Raw genomic sequence first — 26,577 nt, 5'->3', positions numbered from 1 at the left:
GTCTCAGCTGGATTTTAACACTTGTTCTCATTGCCTTTTTTGACAATCTAATTCCCTCACTTTGGGGCTTTTTACAAGAACTAACGTAACCATTTTATTTCTGGTACCTACCTGTGTTGCAGTTAGCCCATGCATCCTATCTTGAGCTTTAAATTCAGTTGCACAGCCCTTGTCAAGTCTTAATTAGACAACTTATCCTGCAGCATGGGAGCAGAAGGGACTAATAACTCCAGGCAAAAACAGACGTGTTGTCCGGGCAACCTCCTCAACAGTAAAATTTCAGCAGTGGTGAAGATGTGGGTATCTTGGACTAATGTCCTCTCTTCTGACTTTGGCTTTAGATAAAAGAGGGGAACTGGAAGAAGAAAAGGTTAAAAATATCCCATGACTGCTCTTAGCAGGAAGCTGGCCTGGCTCTAACACCTAGGATGTAGTAGTGTTCTCTTGCCAGACATAAACAATTTCACAGAACACCCATGTCAGACAAGGTTATTCTAACCATGATAAAGCAAGGCAAAACCAGGACAACTCTGTAACCAACTCTGAGCACAGGGGGAAAAAAAAAGAACTCTGTGTAAACCATGATCATACCCAAACATCCCCTTCACTCTGCTAGCCATGTAACTGCTGCTTCTTTATCAACTATAGCTGTCCTCCATTCTTCTTGCCTTCTAAATAAAAAAGTATTGAGAGAATCATAGAATTGCCCCCTGCTTACTGAGGATACCCAGTCAAGAGCAAAAGCTGCTTGCTTACTTGAAACCTCCCCCAAATTATATAACATCAGTCCAAATCCTGTGAACAAGTCTCTTCTAAACCCCTGTACTGACATTCCTACAGTTCTCCATTGTGCTGTGGTCTCCTTTGTTACAACGAGTACCCCAAACCCCAACTTCATGTGACTGCGGTTGTTCCCAGTCATCTTTGACTCGATGACGCTAAAATAACAATGTCAAAATTTCAAGGACATCAAAGAACAGAGGTTTGATTTTCATTTATGTTACATGTTTATTGCAAATTGATAGGGAAGTTCTACTTCATGTGGCCCTCAATCTGGACAAGACGATAAATCTCCCAGTATCTTGAACATCAGTGGTTGATGTGGAAGAACTAAAGGGGACGTACTGAATTGTGCATTTGCCTGTAAAGCTCCTGCCGAAAATCATATCCATTCACTTCCACACACATTTCATTGGCTAACTGACTTACTTAGAATAAGGAAAAGATCATCTTAATAGAGAACAATCATTTATTAATTTAAACATCTGCTTTAGAATGATTAGGATTTCTCCAGGAAACAAACTCTGAGAAGCAGACTTGTGAGCAGGAGTTTACTGAGGAGTCCTTTCACATACATACTCTAAGTAAGTGCAAGAATCAGGATGGGGCAGAGGGAGCAGCTGAATTGCAATGTAGCTGTGAAAGACTCCACAGCTACTCCTCTGGGAAGATCTGGAAGTGGGATGGCCACTCCGAATTGAGTCAAGGGTCCAGGTTTTGTAGTGCGATATTCAGCAGTCATAAATGATGAGTTGGCAACCCTTGGCCGAAATCATTCCTGGAGAGGGAATTAACTGTTTGCCATCAGCCAATACTCCAGCAGCTGAGGAAATAATTGGTTTAGTTCTAAAGGTGGCATCTGGGAGGTGCATCCTAGCTTCCACTACTTTCCAACCCTTTTTTCACTCATATAGTGAGTTCATCTTATCTGGGAACAGCTCTTTGGGATAATGGTTGGTCTCTTCCTTTGGGGAAACTAAGAAGAGGAAGGTTAGTAAGACAAACTATAATCACTACTCCAGCTGGTCTCCAGGGTCGGTGTCTTATTGAGGTCCCAGAATGGATTCCAGTTGCTAGAAGTTTGGACGTTTGGCAGTGGCACTTGTAGTAGCCTAGCTGGTACTGTTGAGCCCATGCCTAGCCTCCAGCTACATCACTACACTGTGGCCACCCCATTTAAGAGCGATTTGCCAACACTGGCCATGACTGATGACAGAGGCTGGCTGACATCAGTTGGCCGAGTCATTTTGTCTGTTGAATTATTAAATGCTTCTTTTGTGGTGGATGCTCACTGGTGAGTGTTCACATGCAATAACAGGACCTTCACCCTCTGTGCTTACCTTTATAAACCTATTTACCTGTCAGTTGTGCAGTTCATATAGTTCTGTCTTGTCACAGACTAGGGTTGAAAGGAATGGAGAATATATTGGAAGGGGCAAATGAAAGACATCCAGCGCAATTCATCCCTTTTTCTTTTGGCATCCACTTTTAACATTTCTCCAGAGAAAAACGTATGTCCTTAATACAAAGGACACACAAAGTTCTAAAAGTTACATGGAATGTGAAATACTAGCTGCTACCAGAAATAGGAAAGAAAAGAAAAAATGACCATGAACATAGATACTGTCATCCTCATTTCATTACTAGTCATGAGGTCTAAGTTGGAAATCACAGGTGCCTTCTTCTACCATAATTTATGTGACCCTAACCTTCGACTACACCCCACTGAAAGACATTATTTATCTGGTGGAGTTACCCAGTTCTTAGGCCTACAGGATCTGAGTCTTGGTTATCCTCCTGCACTTTCCCACTGACCTGAACTGTTGATCAAGGCAGTCCTGAGGGGAGCCTCCATGAATCGTCAATCACTTGTGTTCCCGAGATCGTCTGTCTCTTCTCCACTGTGTTGTAGCAGGACATGTTTTCCTTGGAAATCAGGATCAGCTACTTCAGGTCACAGGATTATCCCCTGTCTGCCTGTGAGATCAAAAGAAATATGAGTGAACATAAACTGTCAGAGTGCAGTCTCACCTTCTGATTTAGTGAAATCATGATGATGTGTCCTGCTGGAAGTATTCCTTTTGTGAGTACAGAAATCTAAATACCCAGAGAGCCCATACTAATGGAGACGGGGAGCTAAATGGGTACCAATGGGTAATGACTTTAATAGTGAGAGAAATCACTCCCAGTTCTACTTGTTGGCTCTTAAACACACGCATCCCATCTATGGCAGGTATCTGTGCACCATATATTGCCCACTGATTTGAGGCTTATAGTAGTACATCTTTTTGATTGATATCCCAATCTCGTGGACTGTTGAATATGCTTTCAACCATGTTATGAAAGATGTGCTAAGACCTATGAATTCTCTGTGCCATCTTTGCATTGCTGTAACATATGTCTCTTGATCAAAGGGTATTTTGTGTGGAATACCATGGCAATTGATAAGGCATTCTGTAATCCCATATATGGTAGTCCTAGAAGAGGAATTATGGATAGAGATGAATATGTTTCTGAATATATGTCTGCTTCTGTGTGTATGTACAGTGAGGTGGAATAGCTGCCTCTTGTTTTGTGGAAATGTGCATTATTGTCACAAATATCGGCTCTTTTCCTCATAAGAGGATTATATTTCAGTGCTCTTTGCTTTTGTGATTTTTCCATTTGCCTTGTAAATGGTATATGGAGTATGTTTTACTGCTCTCATTGCTGAGGTTAATCTTGTGTTTTGGTCAAAAGAAAATGAGTGGATGTGATTTATGGCATTTGCACACAGAGAATAGAGACTTTTAGTGAATTATGTCATTGATTTGTTTCAGCCTCTCCTGATTTTGCCCTCTGTCACAGTAGCAGGATATTCCAAATTGGAGTTGTTCCTTCACCATGGGTCCCAGATTACAACAACGAGATAGAAGCCAAATGGAGCAGACCCACAGCCAACACAAGTAACACAAACAAGAAATAGTTTTTGCTGCTATTACTAGTATTTTAAGCCCCTGGTAGGTTGAGATTGATTTTTACTGTAACAGAATCTATCTAATACACATGATATAAGGGATCAACGCTAATCATTGTGTCTCCGGGTGGCCAGTTAGTACCCCCAGGGAATGAAACTTCATTGGGAGCGAAACATTGGCATTTACTTTTGGCAGGTTGAGCATAATAGCAGTAGCCAAATAAACCTGGGAGAGGAAATAGCTCTTGTTCAATCCATGCATAGCCCTCATCCCACTGACAATATCCACTTTGTAAATAGGCCCCTTGAGAAAGCACCTGGATGGCTGACAGTCACAGGGAAGTTCACAGGCTCGTATCATTCATAGTGCAGTCCACTGGTAGGCAGTTATAGGCGTCAGAAATATTTTTACACTCTTTGCTTGTTTCGAGAGGTCCACACCTCAGCTCCAAATTTCTTGTTGCTAGTCTTCTAATTTTGTTCTTTCCAAGTCCCTCATTAGCCAGCTGACCCATTAGCCATTGCCCGTGAATCAGCACAGATCTGTATCCTGTTATCTCTCCTTGTATATGAAGTGATGTTCCTCCACACTGCAGAAGTCTGCGGACTAGAGGGACATCCCTGCTCTGTGGCCTTCTAAGTACATTCCTAGTGGGATCATAATGTAGCAACTGTCCAATTCTGATGATTTCTTGAATAGGATGCATATTACTCTAAGCAAATCCATACATTTCTTTCCTTGTCAAATGGTCATAAACAGGGTGATAAACGATTGCGGTTTGCTCAGGACACTCTTGACTTATACCCGCTGTCCCATCTTAATTATTAATAGTGCCACTTTTTGCTCTTAAAAGTATCCTCGTTTGGTTGTTAGCTGTGTATGTTCACATAAGTCATAGATGTCGTTTGAGAGAGAGAGGTGGTAAAGCAGTGAAATCATGTGCAGCTGAGCCTAATTCTTCTGCAGCTTGTCTGTATGTACATTCCAGACCTGTTCGGGTCCAGTCTCATAAATTCCTTTTCCATTACACAGTGGTGTACTACTGCACTCATCCAATTTCATGATTCAGTAGGTCAGCTACATCCTGTTGGTGATGTGCAGGTAGGGATGCATGATGACTTGTGATCCCATGGTCCAATATTTTGTTTCTACAAGCGACCAGTACCAGATCACAGGGTGCTTTTTGAATGGAGAGTTAGTTACTGAAAAGGCCAGGACTTACTCTCAAACTGTAGGGATCTGTGCTGATTCTCCTGTTGAGGCTTTCCAAGGGCTCCTTAGAGCATCTCTGTCTGCGATAAACACTTCTGATACTATCAGCTCTGCTGATTGAATCTAAATTGCAGGGCATCTTTTCCCCACTGCAAAGTCTTTTCTTATTGTAGGTACATTCAAAACTGGCAGATTTATGGGTTATCCAGTAATGGGTTAGAGAAGCACACATAAATATGATAGTTGCTGTCTCAAAATCCAGAGAGTCCCAACAACCATTGAGCTGCTTTCTCATCGTGGGCAGTGTAAGGTGTAGCAACTTGCTTTCACTGTAAAGAGGATATTCTGAGATATTCTCTATACTGAGGAAACACCATGGAAACTTCCCTGAGGTGGCGAATCCCTGAAATTTTGCAAGATTTAGCTGTATCTTAACCATAGCATTTTGAAGGCTAATTAATTTCTCACCATCAGATTCCATTAGAATACTGTCATCAATATAGAATAAGAGTAATGAGATACCAGCATACGCAAGAGATCTTTCAACTTTATTATGACATAGCCCTAAGTCAGAGGAGTAAGGGTATACAGATGTCATTGCTGGTGAAGGTAAAAATGCTTCAGGTTAATTTTTTTAATAGGAATGGGAATGCACACAAGAGACTGTTGATTGACCATAGTAAAGGCACTGACTTCAGCAACTGAACTGTGATTGTCATCACCACTGATTAATTTTGTGATAATCTGTAGTTTTGCTCTATGAGCTCATTCTCTTTTTCACTGGTTAACAGGCAATTAATGAGAATGTGGTAGGAACTGCTATCCCTACATATTTGAAATATGTGTAGTCGGTATTAGTCTCTGCAAATGTCCCAGATTGACTTGGCTTTTTATTTACCCTCTTGGCAGGAGTGGGAATATCCAAGCGCTTTCACTTGGCCTTTTCTGTCATAATAACCTTCACTGTACAGATCATAGAACCTGTGTAAGTATTCTGCCAGTAACTAAGTATATCTATCCCCGCTAAATGGCCAGATGTCGGAAAATAATCAGATGTGTCTGCCGTAAGTTCCCTACTGCACTTGCATCAGGTTTCTCCACTAGCCCTAGAATTTTCCACTTTAATACAAAAAACATTTCTAGGCCACCAATCTGTTTCACTCCTGGTGACTTCATGATCAGTTAACCATTGGCACAGACCTCTGTCTCTCAAAAATAAGATTGTCACCCAACTCAGTGGCCTATTATTCTCGATGCACTCACATGGTCTATGACAAATCAACTTTGCCACCTGCTCTGTGCACCTCTAGGAGCCTATTATCCCTGTTGAGATGATGGAGTCCAAGTTTATTGCAGAATCCCTCATTGTTAGCTCTGGCTTACTGGAAACAACCACTACAGAGCTTTACATGGTGGTGCCCCTCTCACCAATACGTTTCTTGACAGTTTAACAAATGGAATCTCCTTTGGGCAACTGTGGAGAAGATTTTTATAGGTAGGTGAGCATTTTATACATAACAGAATCAATCTAACGTTCACTCTAAACTGATGAGGTTCTGGTATCTGATCCCTAATGACTGTAGGCTCCTGTTGAGTTCAGCTGTCAGCCAAGATATTAAGAGGATGGCAAGGTAGGGTCAGGGGAACTTGGAAGTTTAAAGATCTGCTAGTGACACCATTCCCAGGCACTCAACTCAATACTGTAAATCAATAGATTCATCCCAGTCAATGTTCATATTTTATCCTTCCTGCCTTAATATCTAGGGTCCACTCATAAAGTGTTTCCCAAACTGCTGCCAGTGGAAATCAGTGACATCCTATAACACATTTAGAGTATAAACTACTTCCTCTTGAGGCATGCCATGAACTTCCCAGTCTAGTCTATGAATAGCTAACTTTTCATGGACTTGAAGGCAAAAGGGTGAGGTGGGGGTATGCCCCCTGAGATGACTCAGCAACCTCTTCTGAGGAAACAGCATGAGAACCGTTTTAACCTATAATGTATTAATAGAAAACATACAGTGTATTAATAGAAAATTTGAGGCATAGTAAGACCAAGAGATCAGGAAATGACTGCCATTGAAAAGATAGTTTATTACTCATCGTTCCAGTAGGAGGGGGCATGCTGTGCCATGGGGGTCCATATGGGGAAGACCCAGGGTCGGTCAGGAGGCAGAGGGAGAGAGGGAAGCGCGGGCAAGAGCTGTTGCTATGGTTTCTGTGGGGGAGAAAAAAGGGTAAGGAAGGATGAGCAGGCTTAGGATTGGCTGGTTGGAATAACTTCAGCGGGCTCTGGGGCATAGGGACTGTCTTTAGTTTTCTGGTACCTGGACCTGGAGTATGTTACAGACCAGGGTCCTTAATCAATAGAAATTGATCAGAGGCCGGACAAGAAATTCAGGCAAGGCTTTATTGGGGCCCCTGCTGCAGCAGGAGGGAGAACAAGCAACAGGCTCCCTTGCTTGCTCGCTCCCTGAGGGGCTGCGAGCTGGTTCCTTACATGGGGGGGGAGGGGTGTGTCCAGGGGTCTGCCCACCCCTTGGTGGCGGCCTGTGCAGGGGGCACGCGCAGTGCCCTGCTTCTGCTCCCAGCTCCTCAGAAGTGACAGCTGGGGTTTTTGGTCTTTTTGTGTCTTCTGTCCAGCATTTGCCCCAGTCGCTCATGCACGCAGCTCTTTTTAGTCCCTTCTAGTTTCTTTGTATTTCGTAGCTTGAGGAGAGGTTTGTCCAGGTGCAAGCATTGCTGCACTGCAGCAAAGGGTCCCAGGTCCCAGGCCTCTCAATTAGGGAAGGTGGATAGCGGCCCAGGGTGCAAGAGCCCAGTAAAGGAGATGGTTAGTGGTGTGGCCTTTGGGTCAGTTGGTTTGTGTTTGCAAAGCACACTCTTGTTTGAGTTGTTTATTGTTTCTAAGAACTGGCTAGCCCTGAGAGGGCAGTCACTCCAGGGTCAGCAAGATGCCAGATGTCAAGGCATCAGGATACAGAAAATAATAGGATCACCATCACATTTTTTTTTTTCCTCCAGAGGGATGCTGGTTCCTTGTGTGTGTGTGTGTGTGTGTGTGTGTGTGTGTGTATTGGGTTGTTGCACAATGGAGGGGGGGATATGTCTGCTGGCAAGGTGGATTCAGGGCAATTTAGCTGTTCAGCTGTTTTCAATATATTAGAAAATATATTTTCCCAAGATTTGATATTTAAATGGCCATTACAGCTTTTAGTGTATATTTGCTGCAGCTATAGGAGATGAGAGCCTCTTCACAATAGCCCTAAAGATTTTCTGATTTGTTTTCTCAGTTCTTAGTTGGACATTCAAGGACTTCAGTTTGTCCTTTGCACTATTTATGCTTTCTAGGCTAGTGAGAGAAAGCCAACTGACTCCACAGTCTTTATAGTCATGATTGTTACCATAGTTACCAAGTACGTTAGCCACTTGACCTCCATCCACACAACATCCCTCATCCCAAGCTACCAGTGGGGATAATTTGAGTTATCATGAGACCACCACATGCTACAGAATTAGTATTGGTCCATTACCCCCAGCAAAGAGATTATTTCTTCTCTTCTCAAACATATAAGCTCAATCATGGAATCTTATTTTGATACAATTCTACAACCCTAAATGATGGAAAACCCAGTTTCCTAAAGCTGCTCCAAAAGCCAATTACTCTGTTAGTCAATGTCCCAGCTGGAAAAAGATGGAACATTCACAGTGGGTAACTAAGGAAAGTTTAATAAATGGATGTTGTACCAAAGTGTGGGCAGCGTATAAAGAAACCGTCAAGGGATATTGCAGTACCCTGAAGCTAGCAAAAGTGGCTAGCCTCCAATATCACTAACTAAAATGGCAAGCAGGGAAAGCCATTATCTAGACCCAGGGTGGGTAGATGCATTGCGTGGACCCTCTGACAAAACTGGTCTCCCTATTGGAGTAACGCAGCTGTCTGACAGTGACCCTGAAGCAAGGGAGTCTGTAAAATAAAAACAGACCTCAATTTCTTTTTCTCCTCTCATTTTCTGCCAGAACTTCCCCGTGGTTTAACTCAAACAGAAGCCTCAGAAGGTAAGAGCACGAAGATACAGTTCACATAGGTCAGCTTCCAGTGATCCAGGAAGAAAAGTCTAGAGGGTGGATCTGGCAGGGCAAACACAAAATAGCCAGGCCAGGGACCCGCGCAAGGGGAGAAAAGCTAGAGCTAGTTCTAACATCTTGATCTTTTTCTTCTAAGCCCCTAATGGGTTCCTTCCTCTTTCTGTAGATGCGTTGGTGTTAAACATTACTTGTTGACTTGGTTCTTTTCTATCTTAGTCAGTTCTTCTTCCATCCCTAAGCATCTTCCAGGTCAGACCGCAGATGTTTTTCTGAAGGTTAGGAATGAACATTTTCCTCTCTTTCCTACTTTTCTGTATAAGATACGTAATGATCTGCATTTCTAAAACAATAGTAATATGCAAGAAGCATTCCTCCCTTAACATAAATGCTTCATTTTGACCTAAATATATGAAGATGAAAAAGGAAAAATGTAATCAGGTTGAAAGGTTACAGAGGCATTTTCTGCCCAGAAAATAATTTCATATTCTGCGATCAGATGCAGGCTTTTTATCTTCTTAGCTTTATTGACTAGGTAATTAAAAACATTTCTGAGTCTCAGTTTCTCCATAATTAAAATTGTTATTATTAGAGATAAAACAGATAATGCTCCTGGCACAGTTTCTGGTACATATTAGGCACTGAGTAATTGGAAAGGATTATTAATAGTATCAGACATAGAAGTAAAAGAGAAAATATTGATTTAGGTGTCTAAAAGATGAATGAAAATCCTTGAAGAAATTTAGAAATTCTCAAAATAGCTTTGATAACTCTTAGAATCCTAACAAAATAGATTTATTTGGACACCTGCATTCTGATTGGAAATGTGTAGCCACCAGCCATGTGTGTGTACTGAGACACAGCTCTTTTCTTTTTTAAAATTAGAAGCATCCACACAAATTTCCATAAAGGAATTAAACCCCTGTGAGCCAAACAGTTGAGAAATGTGTGTGGTCCAATATATCGGCCACTTTGGGCCTTAAGTGAATTGAAGAAAGAAAAAACCCAATGATTAATGGGAAGCGAAGATACAGGCTGGACTGCATTTATTACAAAGCAGGGATAACCATTAGATTAAAGCCGTTTACATTTTGAATTTCAGCAGTCCCTAAAATCAGCTTATATGCAAAGCTGCTTACGCTAAAATGAGCTTAATTTCTGGTTGTAAACAGTTCTGCTGAACATAAAATTTCAGGCTTCGTGCGGATCCCTTGTTCAATTCAGATTAGCTTAGGAAAATCTTTAGTTATAATTAAAACCTTATATGGTGAATTTATTCCTTCAAACTTATACCAACAATTTTCTAGTGCATTTTTTCCTACTGGTATAATTTTTCCTCCAGCATACTAGAATGTTAAGGTAAGGAACTATTCTGCTCTGGTATATGTTTTTACTGTTTGAAATGAGTACATTTATAATATTTCTCTGTTACTTTTATTTAGACTCATAATACAACTCATAACACTTCCTTCAAGAATTACAGGATATGCTAATACTTTTGAAAATACATAGGAAAAATCACTTACTAGTTTGGGCTCTCCATCATCCATTCTCCTTTATTTTTGGTAACACTTTCTGAATTGCTTCTCAGGCATTCACTCTGTCCCCATGCAGTCCGTGTAACTCTATGGAAGCTGAACTTATCCTAAGATTCTTTCCTCCAAGGTAGTCAACACATCCTTTCAAGGTAGTCAGTTCATGGTTTTTTGTTGGAGATGGATTCATGGTTCCATTAAAGTCAGTGAGATATGAGTATATTCTTGAGATAGGCTTCTTGGGAACAAGCATTTGTGAGTTTTCAACAAACGTTATTGGGAGAGAATCATTTCATTAGCTGGAATTAAATGAGGATGTATGTAGTTTTGGAAGCTGCTGGCAGCCTTTCTGTGACTGTGAGGGTTGTCAGCCTTTGCATGAAGCAGATATAATAGAAGACAGAGAAGTTGAACACATTGCAGTCTTCGAAGATATTCAGGCTTGACTGAAGCCTTCCCAACTTGTGGACATATTCCAGTTTTAGGTATATGTACTGAAAATTTTAGCTCATATATGTATACCATTTTATTATTTAGGTCTATTGGTTGCAATGGAGAAATCTCTAACATAAATATTTATACATTTTAATACCCTGTTGTTTTTTTTTCCAGTACGTGGGCCTCTCCCATTGCGGAGCACAGCCTCCGGACGCGCAGGCTCAGTGGCCATGGCTCACGGGGCCAGCCGCTCCGCGGCATATGGGATCTTTTCGGACCGGGGCACGAACCCGTGTCCCCTGCATTGGCAGGGGGACTCTCAACCACTGTGCCACCAGGGAAGCCCTAATACCCTGTTTTACTTTGCATATTCAATCACCATTTCTGTGAAGCTAGCTACAATGTGCCATTATGAAGGCTCCAAACATACTGCCTCCCAAGTTTTCATAGAAAATTGTCAATTTGATTTAGATATGTGAATGCATTTTAGTTTCAAAATGGACTTTGTGTTTTTGCTACTCTAATTAGAATTGGCAGCTAGCTTCAGCAAAAATGCGAATACTACTTGATTCATGCATATACAATTTTATTTATAAAGTAACACATAGTAATACGTAAAAGAATAATGTATACACATTTGGAAAATTATTTAAATTTATTTTTATTTGGGTAAGATCAGACAGATTGTGCAGGTTTCTCATGTTATTGCAAGTCATTATTTAAATACATTTCATAAAGCTATAGCTGTCATAGATAGGGATTCCTCTGATGGATCTGGGCAAAGTGAATTGAAAACCTTCTGGAAAGAATTTACCATCCTAGGTGCCATTAGGAACATTTGTGGGAAGAGGTCAAAATGTAAATACTAACAGGAATTTGGAAGAAGTTGATTCCAACCCTCTTGAGAGGTTCAAGAATTCAGTGGAGAAAGTAACTGCAAATGTGGAAATTGCAAGAGAACTAGAATTAGAAGTGGAGCCTGAAGATGTGACTGAATGGCTGCAATCTCATGATAAAACTTGAATGGATGAGGAGCTTCTTATGGATGAGCAAAGAAAGTGTTTGTTTTCTCGAGAAGGAACCTACTCCTGAGGATGCCGTGAAGACTGAAAATGACAACAGAGGATCTAGAATATTACATAAACTTTGTTAATAAAGCAGCAGCAGGGTTTGAGAAGGCTGACTCCAATTTTGAAAGAAGTTCTGTGGGTAAAATGCTGTAAAACAGCATTGCCTGCTACGGAGAAATTGCTCGTGAAAGGCAGAGTCGATCGGTGTGATGAACCTCCTCACTGTCTTATTATAGGAAATTGTCACGGCCACCCCAGCCGTCAGCAGCATCAGCATCGAGGCAGGACCCTCCGTCAGCAGAAGGATTATGACTCGCTGAAGGCGCAGATGATGCTTAGCAATAAAGTATTTCAAAATTAAGGTACGTACATTTTTTTAGGCATAGTGCTGTTGCACACTTAATAGACTACAGTGTAGTGTACAGTGTGAACATAATTTTTATATATACTGGGAAACCAAAAAAAAATTGTGTACCTGACTTTCTTGTGATATTCTTGCTTTATTGTAGTCTGGAACTAAACCCACACTATCTCCGAGGTACGCCTGTATGGAGGCATGCCATACCCAAGGTATGTGTCTTCTGATAGCTAAGACATAAGAGTCTTTGAAAAGTGACAGTGTGTCTGTCCTGAAATATTAAAAAGCACTGTTAAATTCCAAGTTGAAACTCTGCAAACACACACAAATGAAACTCAAAAAGCTGCCAGGAACCATTGAAATATAGCAGTTACTGATGTTTGATGGTGCCTTAAAGGAGTTAACATGCAAATCAGACTACAGAATATTTTTCCCCATTGGAAGTAACTGTTTTCCCATTACTTTCACTTAAAAAGTCTTTAAAAACAACCTGTCAGAATATTGGATGTATTTTTCTCATTATTACTATTTTTTTAAAGAGTAGGCAGATCTCTATTGATTAAAAGGTTGAAGCCAGGGAAGATTTTGAGCTGAGATGGAACATCCTCAGAGCCTTGCATTAAGAAGAAGAATTTGCCTGCAGTGAGGAGGGTGAGTTGCCCGGGGCTGAGACCCTTTTCCCATCCTCTCTCTGTTTCCCTCTGTCTCCTCATCTTCACAGGCTTCCCCACCCGACCACAGCTTCTCCCTCTCTCCCTTCCATCAATCTCCTCCTCCTTCCTTCAGTTTTCCTTCTCTGCACCCACTTTCCATGAACATCTCATTACCTTTTAAATGGACAATTTCTGTCCAAACACAAGTGTTAACTAAACAATAGGATGGGGATACACAGGGTTTGGTATGAAAGTTTCTGTAATTAGAAAGGACAGAGTTATGATTGTCTCCTTCCCTCTATTGTTTTCTTAGTGGATGTACATACATACAGTTGGCTTTCTGTATCCACAGGTTCTGCTTCTGTAGATTCAACCATCCATGGATCAAAAATATTCGGAAAAAATTCCAGAAAGTTCCAAAAAGCAAAACTTGAATTTGTGTTGTAACAACTGTTTACATAGTGTTTACATTGTATTTACAATGATTTATGTAGCATTTACATTTTATTAGGCATTATCGGTAATCTAGAGATGATTTAAAGTATAATGGAGGATGGGTATAGATTATATGCAAATATTATGCCATTTTATACAAGGGACTTGAACATCCTGTTAGGCATTATCGGTAATCTAGAGATGATTTAAAGTATACTGGAGGATGGGTGTAGGTTATATGCAAATGTTATGCCATTTTATATAAAGGACTTGAACATCCTAGGATTTTGGTCCTTAGATACCTAGGGATGGCTGTACATACTGCTAGAATACAATTTGAATCTTGGACAATTGGAGCAGTTGTCAACTATGGACAATAGTGTCAGATTAATGACTTTTGTTATTATTTCGCAGAAACACAACCACCACCTTAGATAAATGATATATTGTAAATTCCTCTACTTCCTTAGGAAAAGACAGTTGAAATCTACATCTGGTCTACATAATGACCCGTTTCAGAAGTTACAGCTCTCAAACACACTTTTTCTCTAAATCTGAAAAGAAACACTTTAACTTCCCCTTTGAGTTTTTTTCTTATTTTTGTTTGTTACTATTGTACATATAAAAACAGATTTAAGAGCTAATTTAGATATAGTCAACCAAGTGAAATATGAAACAATTTCACTGTTTTGACTGAAGAGTTTGAGACTGATGTGGTAGTTTAAGATGACAAAATGATTGATTGTATACCCTCGTAGACAGAGTGTTCTTCAGCTTTAGTTATGCTTTGATATTCACATCAACATTGGCATTCCCACCACGGGCAGTGGCAACACTACAGATTCTGTAAGTGACTTTGTGGGCTGTGCACATGGAAGCCAGAATAGTAAATAGGGTCGATGCTGTAGGATGACTGCAATTAAGAAACTGGTTTGTGAGTATACATGTTGTAACTAACTTTCAGGGGGTCCCCCAGATTGACTTCAGAACCCTTCAGAGTGGAGAATTTCATTTAATGATAATTCTTATTAAAGACATACCATATTATAGCCAGTATGAAAGGCTATGATGTCAGGATCACTGCCATGAGAGGTTCTTGTTTCTTTTCAGAAGAAAATTTGAAGGACTGCAGAGAAACAAGCACAAGAAAGTCCTGGTCTGAGAAAATGGAGTCATTAGTTTTTCTTTAATTTGCAGGTAATTTAATCTGTAGTCATATTCTGTGTTTTATTCCTGGTTTAACAAACTGTGTTCTCTATGCCAGTACAAAATTATTTAACAGTTCCTTGGGACAGATGTAAAACCTCTAGACTTGTTTCCAAGGATGAAGACCTAAATACAAGAGAACTTACATAGAGTCAGTTTGAGCCCTCAGCTGCATAGATGATTAAATGAAAAAAACACTCTGAGTTAAATTGGGAGTAGTGACAGCTTCCAGATACATGAAGTGAGCTGTTTCAATGTGCATGTCACAGTTTGGGTGAGGTCTGAGGATAGCAATAGAGACAACATTTATTAGAATAAATTAAATAAATTAATTGAGATAAATTTTAGCCTGCAAAACATATAAACTGTTGTTCTCTATAAGCATTTAATTTGGTTGCCTTGACCATTCATAGTGGCAGAAGAAAGCTTCCAGGACATGAATTTATGGATAACTGCCAAAAAGTAGAGCGATACTAATGGGCCATGCCATTTACAGTATGGAAGGAAACTTCCTTGCCTCCCCTTTCTTTATAACTGACAGACAAAAATTGTATATATTTAAGGTATATAATGTCACATTTTAATTTATGTATATATACATTGTGAAATAATTACCACAATCAGGCTAAGTAACAAATACGTCACCTCACAGTTACCATTTGTGTATGGTGGGAGCACTTAAAATATACTCTGGTAGCAGAGTTCAAGTGTGTAATACAGTCGATAACTGTAGTCCCCAGGCTGTACACTAGGTCTCCAGAACTTACCGCAAAGTGAGATTTTGTCCACTTTGCCCAACATCGTCCCATTCCTCCCACCACCCAGCCGCTGGCAACCACCATTCTACCTTCTGCCTCCGTGAGTTCAACTTTTTCACATTCCGCATGTAAATGAGATCATGCAGTATTTGTCTTTCTGTGTCTGGCTTATTTCATTTAGTGTAATGCCTTCCAGGTTCATCCGTGTTGTCACAAACGGCAGGATATCTTGGTTTAAAGGCTGACGATATTCTAATACAGTAATCACACTTTTCTTTTATTGCCCTAGGAAAACAAATTTGTTTTAAACATTTTGTAGTTACTCACTGAAGCATTTTTATGGTGCCTGCTTTAAAAACTCTCGTTAGAAAATAACATCCATGTAATCTTGGTGTCAGAGTCAATTGTTTGTCTGTTCTCACTCAGCTAGGGGGTTTCCTCATTCTTTGTATGACAAGTGAGTGATTTTTTTTAAACTAAACCTGGACCTTCGAGCTAAAACTCTGGGTATTATTTAAATCTTGTGTTTATCAAGCCTCCTCTGACAACCACTGCAGTGGATGAAGTGTGTGTGGGTATCTTCTTGTTACCGTCAGATGAGTTGGAAGTACAGGTTCTTCACTTGGCCTCGTTTCACATCTGGAATGAAGAAGGGCTCTTTATTACTACTGGATGGGGTAAAGTAAACAGCTGATACCTGGCTGGGAGCAGGAGAATATCTCAATACTGCTCTCCACCTGGGGCCCCCACTAACACTGCTGGGGAGGAAGTGGACTCTATCACTGAGTAGTGTTAAAAGCCTTGACTGCGTTGGACCTTTTCTAACACAACCCCAGTGAGGTAGCCTTGACAGTGCTGAGTAGGAACGGATCTCCAGGCCGTCTCCCGGTCTCCACTCCAGCATATGGCATAAGAGTAGTTGTTACCTTTTGTCAGGGATGAAAGTCTCAGTTCTGCACTCAGCCTTTTCTGACATCATCCCGCAGAGGGAAGGTCAGAGAGTCTCACTGTTGGCCTGCCACGGGTGGAAATCTAGTCTTTTCACTCAAACTTTGCTAGTGAGGGTGGAGATGGGGCTGTGGTTTTTTTCTGCAGGTTAGGCTAGAATATACTGGTTATTGTCTGAAGGTTTTCTGTCTTTCAAGGCTGTCTTTTACCTGGTCCTTGGGCTACAGAGAGGACGCTGTACTAGGGTTCTTTTATCTGCTACTGTTGGAGTTGTCAGCTTCTCCAGTTTTCATTCTGAGATATATGAGGCAAAAAGAAAACTCAGAATTCACCAACTTGTCATTCCTAGGTATATTTATATCTACTGGTCTTGAAGTTTTTCTTAGTACTGGTCTTGAAGTTTTTCTTAGTGGTTAGAATAGGGAAAAGTACCTCTATTCCTCTTCAGCCTCTCTGAAAGTTTGATGAAAGTCATGACTTTTTTTTTTAATTAAGGTGTAAGTGATATACTACCTTCAGATGTACAATAAAATGGTTCAGTATTTGTATATATTGTAAAATGATCACCACATTAAGTCTAGCTAGCTAAAATAAGCTCAATAAAGTGTTTATTATAATATTTAATGTAATATCATTTTCTTTAGTATTTGGCTTTAAAGGAGGGTAAAATCTCAAACACAGATCTGTTATTACCCCCATTAAAATATTGGGGGATGATGGGGTGAGGATGGAGAAGTGAAAACAAGGTCTAGGGTGACTGTATTTTACCTGGAACTCTCCTGGTTTTAACACCAAATGTCTCTTAGTCCTGGGCAAACAGGAACAGTAGTCACCCTAATTCAAGAACTATGCTTATTTATAGATACTATGCAATCTTATAAGTAGACATAACTGTGGCTATTTTATTAATAAGGCATCAAAGGAATCACTAAATTACTGGGCAGACATCACCACATTCTCTTACCTCATCCACCATTGTACCTGTGTGCTCATGATTTGTTCCAGTCATCACTGAATTGGGCTTTCTGCGTTTGTTCTTCACCTCCTAGAGCCTCTCTGTTTCCAAACAGCAGAGGTCTTAAGAATACTGAAAAAATACATTTATGATTAGAAGACTTTACTGACTAGAACCAAATTTATCTGTTTGTTATAGTATCTGTAGAATCACAGCTGTTTTAAAATGAATTAATGATGTAGATTACTATATTTACTAAAGTTATACTGAATCAATTACTTTATGGAATCCTCATTTACAAGAAATGATAGTGATGTAAAATAATCTAGTATTTTATTAAAAAGTAACACTTTGCTGTACAGTAGAAGCTAACAACATTGTAAAGCAACTGTACTCCAATAAAAATTGATAAAAAAGGTGATAAATCATAAAAATTTAAATATTTTTTTGTTTTGTTATGTATACCCACTTTAATGTGATTTTTTCAGTGTGTTATATAATTTGACATATGTTAGGAATATAGTACAGTGAATTTAAATCCTGTAAAGAGGCTAGTTTTTAAATGAATCTGTTAATTTTTCTTTAGAGTAATAAACCTTTTAGTTGTCTATAGTCTTTCTTCAAAAATGTTTTTAATGTTATACTATATAGACATTTTCCCTAAAGTTTAACACCTTTACCATTCAAATAAATCATCAAACACATCTAAGTTTACTTGTCCTTTTAACTCAGGTACATAGTTAAAGAAATTTTCTGTCTGCATTTTAAAGCTTCAAGCAAATTTCCAGTTAAAAAATATCTTCCAAATTACCAAGATTCCTGCTAAGGAAGGATGTGTACGGTAGCAATTAGGACAGCTAATCAGTTGGCTTTGTCATCTAAAGGGGAAAATCATTAGCAAGACACATAAATCACAAAACTGTCAGCTCCTTCATTTAAAAGAAAGAGATAGGTTGAGCCTTTTTTCAGTTTAAGTTTTTGATTTATGTCACTTTGTAAAAACCTAAACACTTGGAGCCTTGTCATGCAAAAAACTTAAAAAACCTCTTAATAAAAGTTAAACAAGGGGCTTCCCTGGTGGCACAGTGGTTAAGAATCTGCCTGCCGATGCAGGGGACATGGGTTCAAGTCCTGGTCCCGGAAGATCCCACATGCCACGGAGCAGCTAAGCCCGTGTGCCACAACTACTGAGCCTGTGCTCCACAAGAGAAGTCACTGCAATGAGGAGCCTGCGCACCACAACAAAGAGTAGCCCCCCCACTCGCAGCAACTCGAGAAAGCCCGTGCGCAACGAAGACCCAACGCAGCCAAAAAAAGAAAAGCTAAACAAGCAAATTGTTCTAGAAAAAGTCAAAAGACTTGTCTGCACACTACATCAGAACCTCATCAGACCTTAGTAAACATTATGTCCTCAAGAGGTTCACATACTAGTGTCCAAAAGTGCCCTTTGAAATATAACAATGAAATGTTAGAAATACCACAAAATGAATAGATTTTAATAGATGTACTCTCTCAAATGGCTTAAATAAACAAAGCCATACCTGTGCTAAAAAACAAAAACCAACCAGCCAATTATACCTGTCGTGTGAGGATTAACACTAGACTCAAGTGACGAACTGCCAAAAAAACACCTTTCAATTGACTTTCACTACATACGTATCTCGGAGATCTCTAGTAAAAATACCACGTGTACCCTATTTAACATTAACTTTATAACCATTAGTGTTCCAGACTCATCAATACTCAAGTCACTGAATCAACTTTTTCCATTCAATTTTCAAAGTTCTGTTTTGCATAACCATCATGTTAATCATGAAGTGCTCCAACTCAGGATACTCGAGTGTGTACTAAGATGTCCTAAACTTTCTAAGGTAGATGTGGACTCCATTTTCAAACCATATTCTTTCCTTTACAATAAAACAAAATGTGAAAGTCACTGGGGGACACACAGGATACAAACTAGCATCTAGATTTTATTAGATTTTATTCTAATAATAATTGTAGCTTTGCCATCATTCAATTAACTATGATTACTTTCTGGATTCCTTAACTATATGAATACACACAAACAGACTCTTACATGACCAGTTTGATTTGCACAATTTACTTAAATGGTACTTAAAAATAAACAGTCAGCAATGAGTATAAAATTGGTACCATTGCAACTCTTCGAAGAATTTTAAAAAATTACTCAAGTGACCTCACTTGAGTAATTATTTATCACATACTTGCAGGGAGTTTACTGTGCTTTTGACAAAAGAGCTAAGGGTCAGCAAAGCTATGGTCAAATACTCAGCTAATAATCTATTGAACAAATTACTGGTACTTTTAGATGTGGTATACACCTGAAGTAATCATTAAATTCATCCAAATCCCATGTGTAGGGGAAGTAGTGGAAGCTTTTATTTGAGAATATAACTCTTTTTAGTGTTTAGATGAATATGGAAACCAATGAGGTAAGGGAACGAAGGTTCTGAGAGATTTCGAAGAGAAAGTGAGGAGAATGTCAAGACACTTATTATATATGGTCCAAGCAACCTGGACCAGGAGCAGGAAGAAGGCACTGGGTCCAGTGTTATGTTTTAGCTAAGATCTTATGAGAGAATTTTAGAGCTGAAAGTTAAAAGGTCCAAATAAAAACTTTTTTTTCTAAAATCTTTGTAAAACCTTAAAAACCCTATGTTGAAAGCACAAGACACCTCTGCTTTATTGCCTTTGTAACATGCTATAAAATTTAAGGTCATGGGTACCTCGCATATTACTGGATAATATAAAGGGACAGTGCCCAAGGCAGTAAGATAGAGCATCCTACATTTGAAGCATAGAAAAATCAGGAGAAAAAAATCAACCACCATGGAAATAAAGGGTAGTGAGAATACATAGAGGAACACATGATTAAGTGAACAATTTGATGATTTTTCATAAACTGGACACTCTTGTGGAACCATCACCCAAATTCAGATTAACCCTTATTTCATTACCGATACAAATCCCACCCAACCAAAGATAACCACTGACCCAACTTCTAAAAACCTAGATCAATTTTGTGTATTCTTTCCTCTACGTATAAATGCTAATGTGTAAGGTGGAATCTTGCAGTACATGTCTTAGTCTATTTGGGCTGCTATAACAAAATACCATGAACTGGGTGATTTATAAACAGCAAACATTTATTACTCACAGTTCTGAAGGCTTGGAAGTTCAAGATCTCACTGCTGGAAGATACGGTGTCTGGTGAGGAGGGCCTGCTTGTGGCCTACAGGGCAAGTGAGCTCTGTCAGGTCTCTTTTATAAGGGCACTAATTCCTTCCATGAGGTCTCAACGTTTAAGACCTAGTCACCTCTCAAATGCCCCATCTCCTAATACCATCACATGACCACTAGGTTTTCAAAATATAAATACTGGGGGGTCATAAACATTCAGTCCATTGTAATGCTCATTTGTATGTGGTTTCTTTTGCCTCTTTAGCACATGTGAAATTTTTCCATATGATTCATCTAAGTGTAGTTTACTCTCACTGCTGTACGATAACAGAATTTTCAGAGGAGAATGGGTTAATTAAAAAAAAAATAGGTATTATGGAGAAAAGGGAACCCTCCTACACTGTTAGTAGGAATGTAAATTGGTACAACCACTATGGAGAACAGTATGGAGGCTCCTTAAGAAACTGAAAATAGAACTACCATATGATCCAGCGATCCCACTCCTGGGCATATATCCATTCGAAAAGACACATGCACCCCAATGTTCATTGAAGCATTGTTTACAATAGTCAAGACATGGAAGCAACCTAAATGTCCATCAACAGATGAATAGATAAAGATGATGTGGTACATGTATACAGTGGAATATTACTCAGCCATGAAAAAGAACAAAATGATGCCATTTGCAGCAACATGGATGGACCCAGAGATTATCATAGTAAGTGAAGTAAGTTAGAGAAAGACACATATCATATGATATCACTCATATGTGGAATCTGATTTTAAAAAAGGATATAGATGAACTTATTTACAAAGTAGAAACAGACTCATAGATATTGAAAACAAATTTTTGGTTACCAAAGGGGAAACGTGGAGGGGAAGGATAAATCAGGAGTTTAGGATTAACAGACACACACTACTATATGTAAAGTAGGTATATAGCACAGGGAGCTCGACTCAATATTCTGTAATAACCTATATGGGAAAGGAATCTGAAAAAGAATGAATGTATGTATAACTGAATCACTTTGCTGTACACCTGAAACTAACACAGCATTGTAAATCAGCTATACTCCAATAAAATAAAATTTAAAAATAGGTATTTCATTTTTATTTATTAGAAAAAATATGGCTAGCAAACAAAGCCATGATTCAGATTTATGGGTGCTTAGGCTAAGGCTGGAACATGTGTATCTGTAAAAAGTAAAAGCACATTTAAAGAAAAACATGAATTTATTATTACTGTGGGTTGTACACAGCGATGGCAAGAATTATGTGTTATGTTCAGTTGACAGCATAATGTTAAACATTGACTAGGGCATGAGGTTATGTCCTATGATTTCCAGGGAGCAGAAAGAATGAAGTGTTATAGTCAGTTGGATCAATGGAGGATATCTTTTCAGAGTGAGATAACAGGTGACCAGTTAAAGTCATCTACTAGATTAACCTGGTTATCAGTTTCTCTGCTGAATCTCCTGAGATCACATGAGTCAAAGTGATCATCAAAAGGAATCCGGTGGTTCTACCACTTATCTCTACCCAGTTTTTCTAGTTCTCTGTGGATCAGAGAAAAAAATCACAATGTCTCTTTTTAGGAAAGAAAGGACACAGTCGGTGAGATTGAAAGATCTTGCCAAAATTGATCAGCAAGTAGCTGAAAAACATGTGTTTAAATGGATTCTAAGGGATATAGACCACACGGAGCTAAATATAAAGCCTGGTCTGGTTGAGTTTATCCATTCAGATGCACTCAATCAGAATTTCTTGTAACTATATTGGTTCAAGTACTTGGAGCAATAGTACACTCAGAAAGGCTAATTAATTGTAGCCTGAACTCATAGTTCTAGTCATGAGGTTGAGATGAGGGGACTTCTGTGGCATATTTGGAGGAAAGAGTTCAAAGTCTCTGAGATACGGGAATGTTTAAGTGCATCTACTATAGGCAGCCTATTAAGCCGTATGCTGTTGTGGTACTCAAGTGGGCCATCTTTGAGGACATTCTTTTTACTGAGGAATAAAGAAACACAGTGGTGAAGAAAGCCCTAACATCCTAGAGAAGCTCTAGAAGGTGATACCATGGAATTAGGCCCACGATTTCAATAGAAATAATTGGATCCTGGAATAGCGGTGTTTAACTTTTAGAAACAGAGTAGGGGCAATAACCAACTGTTTTGTTTGCGATCCAGAGAAGAGAGGACTTAACTCAAGGTTCATGCTCCGATGTAAGCTGCCTGGATGTCTGGGCCTTATGGTGGAGCAGTGGTACTTGAAGTATCTATGGCAGATGGGGGCAGTATGGTTGTCCCCAGAGGGGAATCGCAATGCAGACTTCCAAGAGTTTGAAGCAAAGCTATGATAGTCTCTTCTACCTCCAACTATTCTCTACTTGAAAAGAAGTTCCTGGCTTGCTACTGGGTCCCTGATCATGGTACACCAAGTCTCTTGGCAATGGCAGCTCGGCAAGTAATCCAGTAATTTTTTGGTCATCAAATCATAAGGCGACTGGTGTGCCTGGCATTCCGTTATTGCTGGAAATGCTGTGTACAAGATCAGGCCTGAGCAGGTCTGGGAGACTCAATGATTTGCAGGAAAAAAAAAAAAAAGAGCATGTGTATTCCTTTCCACTGCTCTCTGTCACTCCTTCTGCGGCATGTGGGATCTTCCCGGACCAGGGCACGAACCCGTGTGCCCTGCATTGGCAGGCAGACTCTCAACCACTGCGCCACCAGGGAAGCCCCATGATGAATTTTTGAGTAACAGAAGAGGACAGTTAACCAATTAACAGGTGAAGAACTCACAGAGGCCTGGTTCACACGGTGTGCAGCAGTCACCAGCTGGGGCTGTCCTGCTGTGCTGTAGCTCCACACAGGGGTCGTCCTGCCAGACAGAAGGGAAATCCTTCCATTTGGCAGTGATTGGAGCAGTACATTTGACTGTTCACTCTAGTTGAAAAGGTTCAGTTCCTCACTAATTATTGGATTGGCTGGATGATCAAGAACTTAGAAAGGATGAAATTGGAAGATGGCTGACAGGCAGGTCTGGAGTGGTGGGAATTATGTGGATATTTGTCAAAACAGGAACGAAGGGCAAAGATGTTTGTGTCCTATTTAAGTTCCCTAAAGAGCATTTACTACAAAGAAGGATCTTAATGATCAAACAGACAAGAGCTGTTTGTAGCCTTTTTCTTTGTGGACTTGTGAAAGTAAATACACTTGTTTTCAGATGCCTGGTTCTTAAGAGCTCAGTGGGACCAATAACATGGACTTTTCCTCATCAAAACTGATCTGCTGGGCTTCCCTGGTGGCACAGTGGTTGAGAGTCCGCCTGCCGATGCGGGGGACGCGGGTTCGTGCCCCGGTCCGGGGGGATCCCACATGCCGCGGAGCGGCTGGGACCATGGGCCATGGCTGCTGGGCCATGGCCGCTGGGCCTGTGCGTCCGGAGCCTGTGCTCCGCAATGGGAGAGGCCACAGCAGTGAGAGGCCCACGTACCGCAAAAAAAAAAAAAAAAAAAAAAAAATCTGATCTGCTTTGTGCCCAAATGACCAAGAACAGGCTAATGCTGAGCCAATTTAGTACCATTCTCCAGTGGACTAACCCGCCACGTGACTGAAGAGTGATTACACAGTGTCTTCTGCCATGAAAGGAGAGAGTGGTTTGTTCTCACAGGGACAGGGTTATTCTGGATAACTGACCGTTCGTTCCTTGCACAATACTTTTGCCAGCACCATCGTTCACATGCTCACGGAATGCCTTTTCCTGGCCACTTTACTAACAATGTCGTTTCTAATTTAAGAAATTCATTTTACCACTAAGGAAGGGTGCCAGAGATCATGCCACAGAATCCACTGAAAGAATTCAATCAAAATCCGCTGACCTGATAAAATGGCGGAAATGGCCAACTGATGACGCAATTGTAATGCCACCTGAGGGGGGGAACCCAGAAGATTTGAGGTCCTGTCCTGTAGGCTGTAGCATAAGCCTTAAAATGGAAGACTGGAAGACTATATTGTGCTGTTTCCCTAGTAGTCCTTACATCAGTGGGTGGAGAGAGGTGTCCCTTCTCGCTATAATGCCTACTAATCCATTCACAGTATTTTTCTTCCTATCCACAGAAACTTGGGCTCAGTTGGGCTGGCAGTCCCAGTACCCAGGAGAGAGACACCCATGCCAAGGATCATGGTTCCATTAAAGTGGAAGATGAGGCTGCCAGCTGGCCATTCAGAACTCATTTTCTACTGAACTGACAAGCAGATGAGGGGATTAATTCATAAGCTGTGGTGATTTATCCAAATTACCAAGGGAAAATCGGATTATTATTAGACAAAGCAGAGCAAGAGAACTATGCTTGGACCTGGAGGCTTCATAAGGAATTTCTTTGTATTCCCATGTTCAGTAACAATGTCAGCGGGAAACTAGGACAACTGAATAAGGTCAGGACTGACATGAACATAGATTCTGTGGAAGTAAATTTTTGTGTTGCCCAGCCAGGTAAGAACCCCCTCCCACTAAGGCACCAGGTAAGGCAAAGGCAATAAGAAATTAGAGGAGGAAGGGGACTACCACTCCTGACTTTGAGCCTGTGACTGGCTCCAGAGGTAGGGACTGCAGTAGTTATGTCTTATGCCAAATAACTCCTTTTCCTCCATTTTTTAAAGCTTGTGTGGTTAATGTTATAATTTGGGATCCATGGGAGGTGTGATTAAGTTGACATCGCCCTGTGATGATTTGGTGACAGGTGGGGTTTTGTGATTTGCTCTCCGTTGGTCAGGAATGGATGCTGAGTTGCAGAATGTGTGAAGAGTGTTGGCTAAACTCCATTTGCTGCTTCCTGCCTGCCCATACACCTGTTTTCTGCTATTCTTTTGTTTGTGCTCTAAGGAGTGGACCCCTGGGGACTGCGTTTTATCTGGGGTGTCCTGCCCTCTGGCTGCCGGCTGGATTCGGCCAGTGGAGGGTGGCAGCAGCAGTCGATTACTGAATGGAGGAAAGAGTGGTAAGGATATTTCTTCACCGCATCCTTCCTTGGTTCTGGTAGTGACTGCCTCTCTCTGAAACTGGGGGTTCTGCTGAGCTGTCCAGTTCGCTCTCAGAAGCACTCTTGCCTTTGCCACAGAAGCCTGGCAGTGGTCGTAGCTTCCTGCTGTTGCTATATAGTCCCTGGATTCCCATACCCTTCATTAAATTCTCTCAGCGATTTGAATTGAGTGCGCCTTCTTTCTCCTGCTGAGATTCAAACTAATATGCAGAAGGTATAACCAGAGAATCCGTCAGCAAAGTGACTTGAACCATCTTTAAACTCCGCCCCCCCCCATACATTTATTTAAATTGTTTTTAGAGAGTCACTTTGTCAAAGCTCTAGATGTAATGAATGGAAGAGTGAAGATGCTGGTCTCATTTGTGCTCTTGGGGAAGTATTCATTTACCCGCCAACTCCCAATCTCCTACGTTCCTGAAGCATAACCAAGGAAAAATAAATACACGTTTTGAATGAAATGCTGGTTTGAGGTTATGGAAGAACAGATTTTACAGTAATACTGGGCTGTTCTAATACTAAATTTTTTGGTCTTCATGAAACTGTTTAACTTAAATCCTGCACTAGAATGGAAGTTACCATTCCGGGTTCCTCTGTTCCTTAATCCCTTATATTAAGGCACAGAGGAACCCGGAATAGATCCTAATGCATGAACGTGTTGTGAGGATTAAATGCGATGATGCATGCAAAACATTCAGGACAGTGTTTGGCTCTCAATAAATGATCATTAAATAGGAGCTGCTGTTCTTTCACACGTTCATGTGCACTCTGCAGTCAAGAGCACAGTTGTATTTACTTCATTCCCCATCCAACCCCATCTTCGGACACCTAGGAAAAGATTGTACATAAGTTTAGGAGGCGAAAGCAGCAGTGAGTTCTCCAGTGTGACTTTTCAGCTACTGCCTTATAAAGTGCTCTTCTCTTATTTTTCCAGCACTGCAAAAAGC

At 40.3% G+C, this 26,577-nt stretch overlaps 1 pseudogene; it reads left to right on the top strand.

Annotated features, from left to right (window-relative positions):
• LOC116746695 overlaps positions 1-25,595 on the top strand; it is a 147,175-nt pseudogene extending 121,580 nt beyond the window's left edge.
• Positions 25,596-26,577: the final 982 nt, after the last annotated feature.

This window comes from Phocoena sinus, chromosome 21, assembly GCF_008692025.1.
Source record: "Phocoena sinus isolate mPhoSin1 chromosome 21, mPhoSin1.pri, whole genome shotgun sequence".
Lineage (NCBI taxonomy): Eukaryota > Metazoa > Chordata > Mammalia > Artiodactyla > Phocoenidae > Phocoena > Phocoena sinus.
Note: the sequence above shows the minus strand (reverse complement) of the source record. Positions and strands in the feature narration are given on the sequence as shown.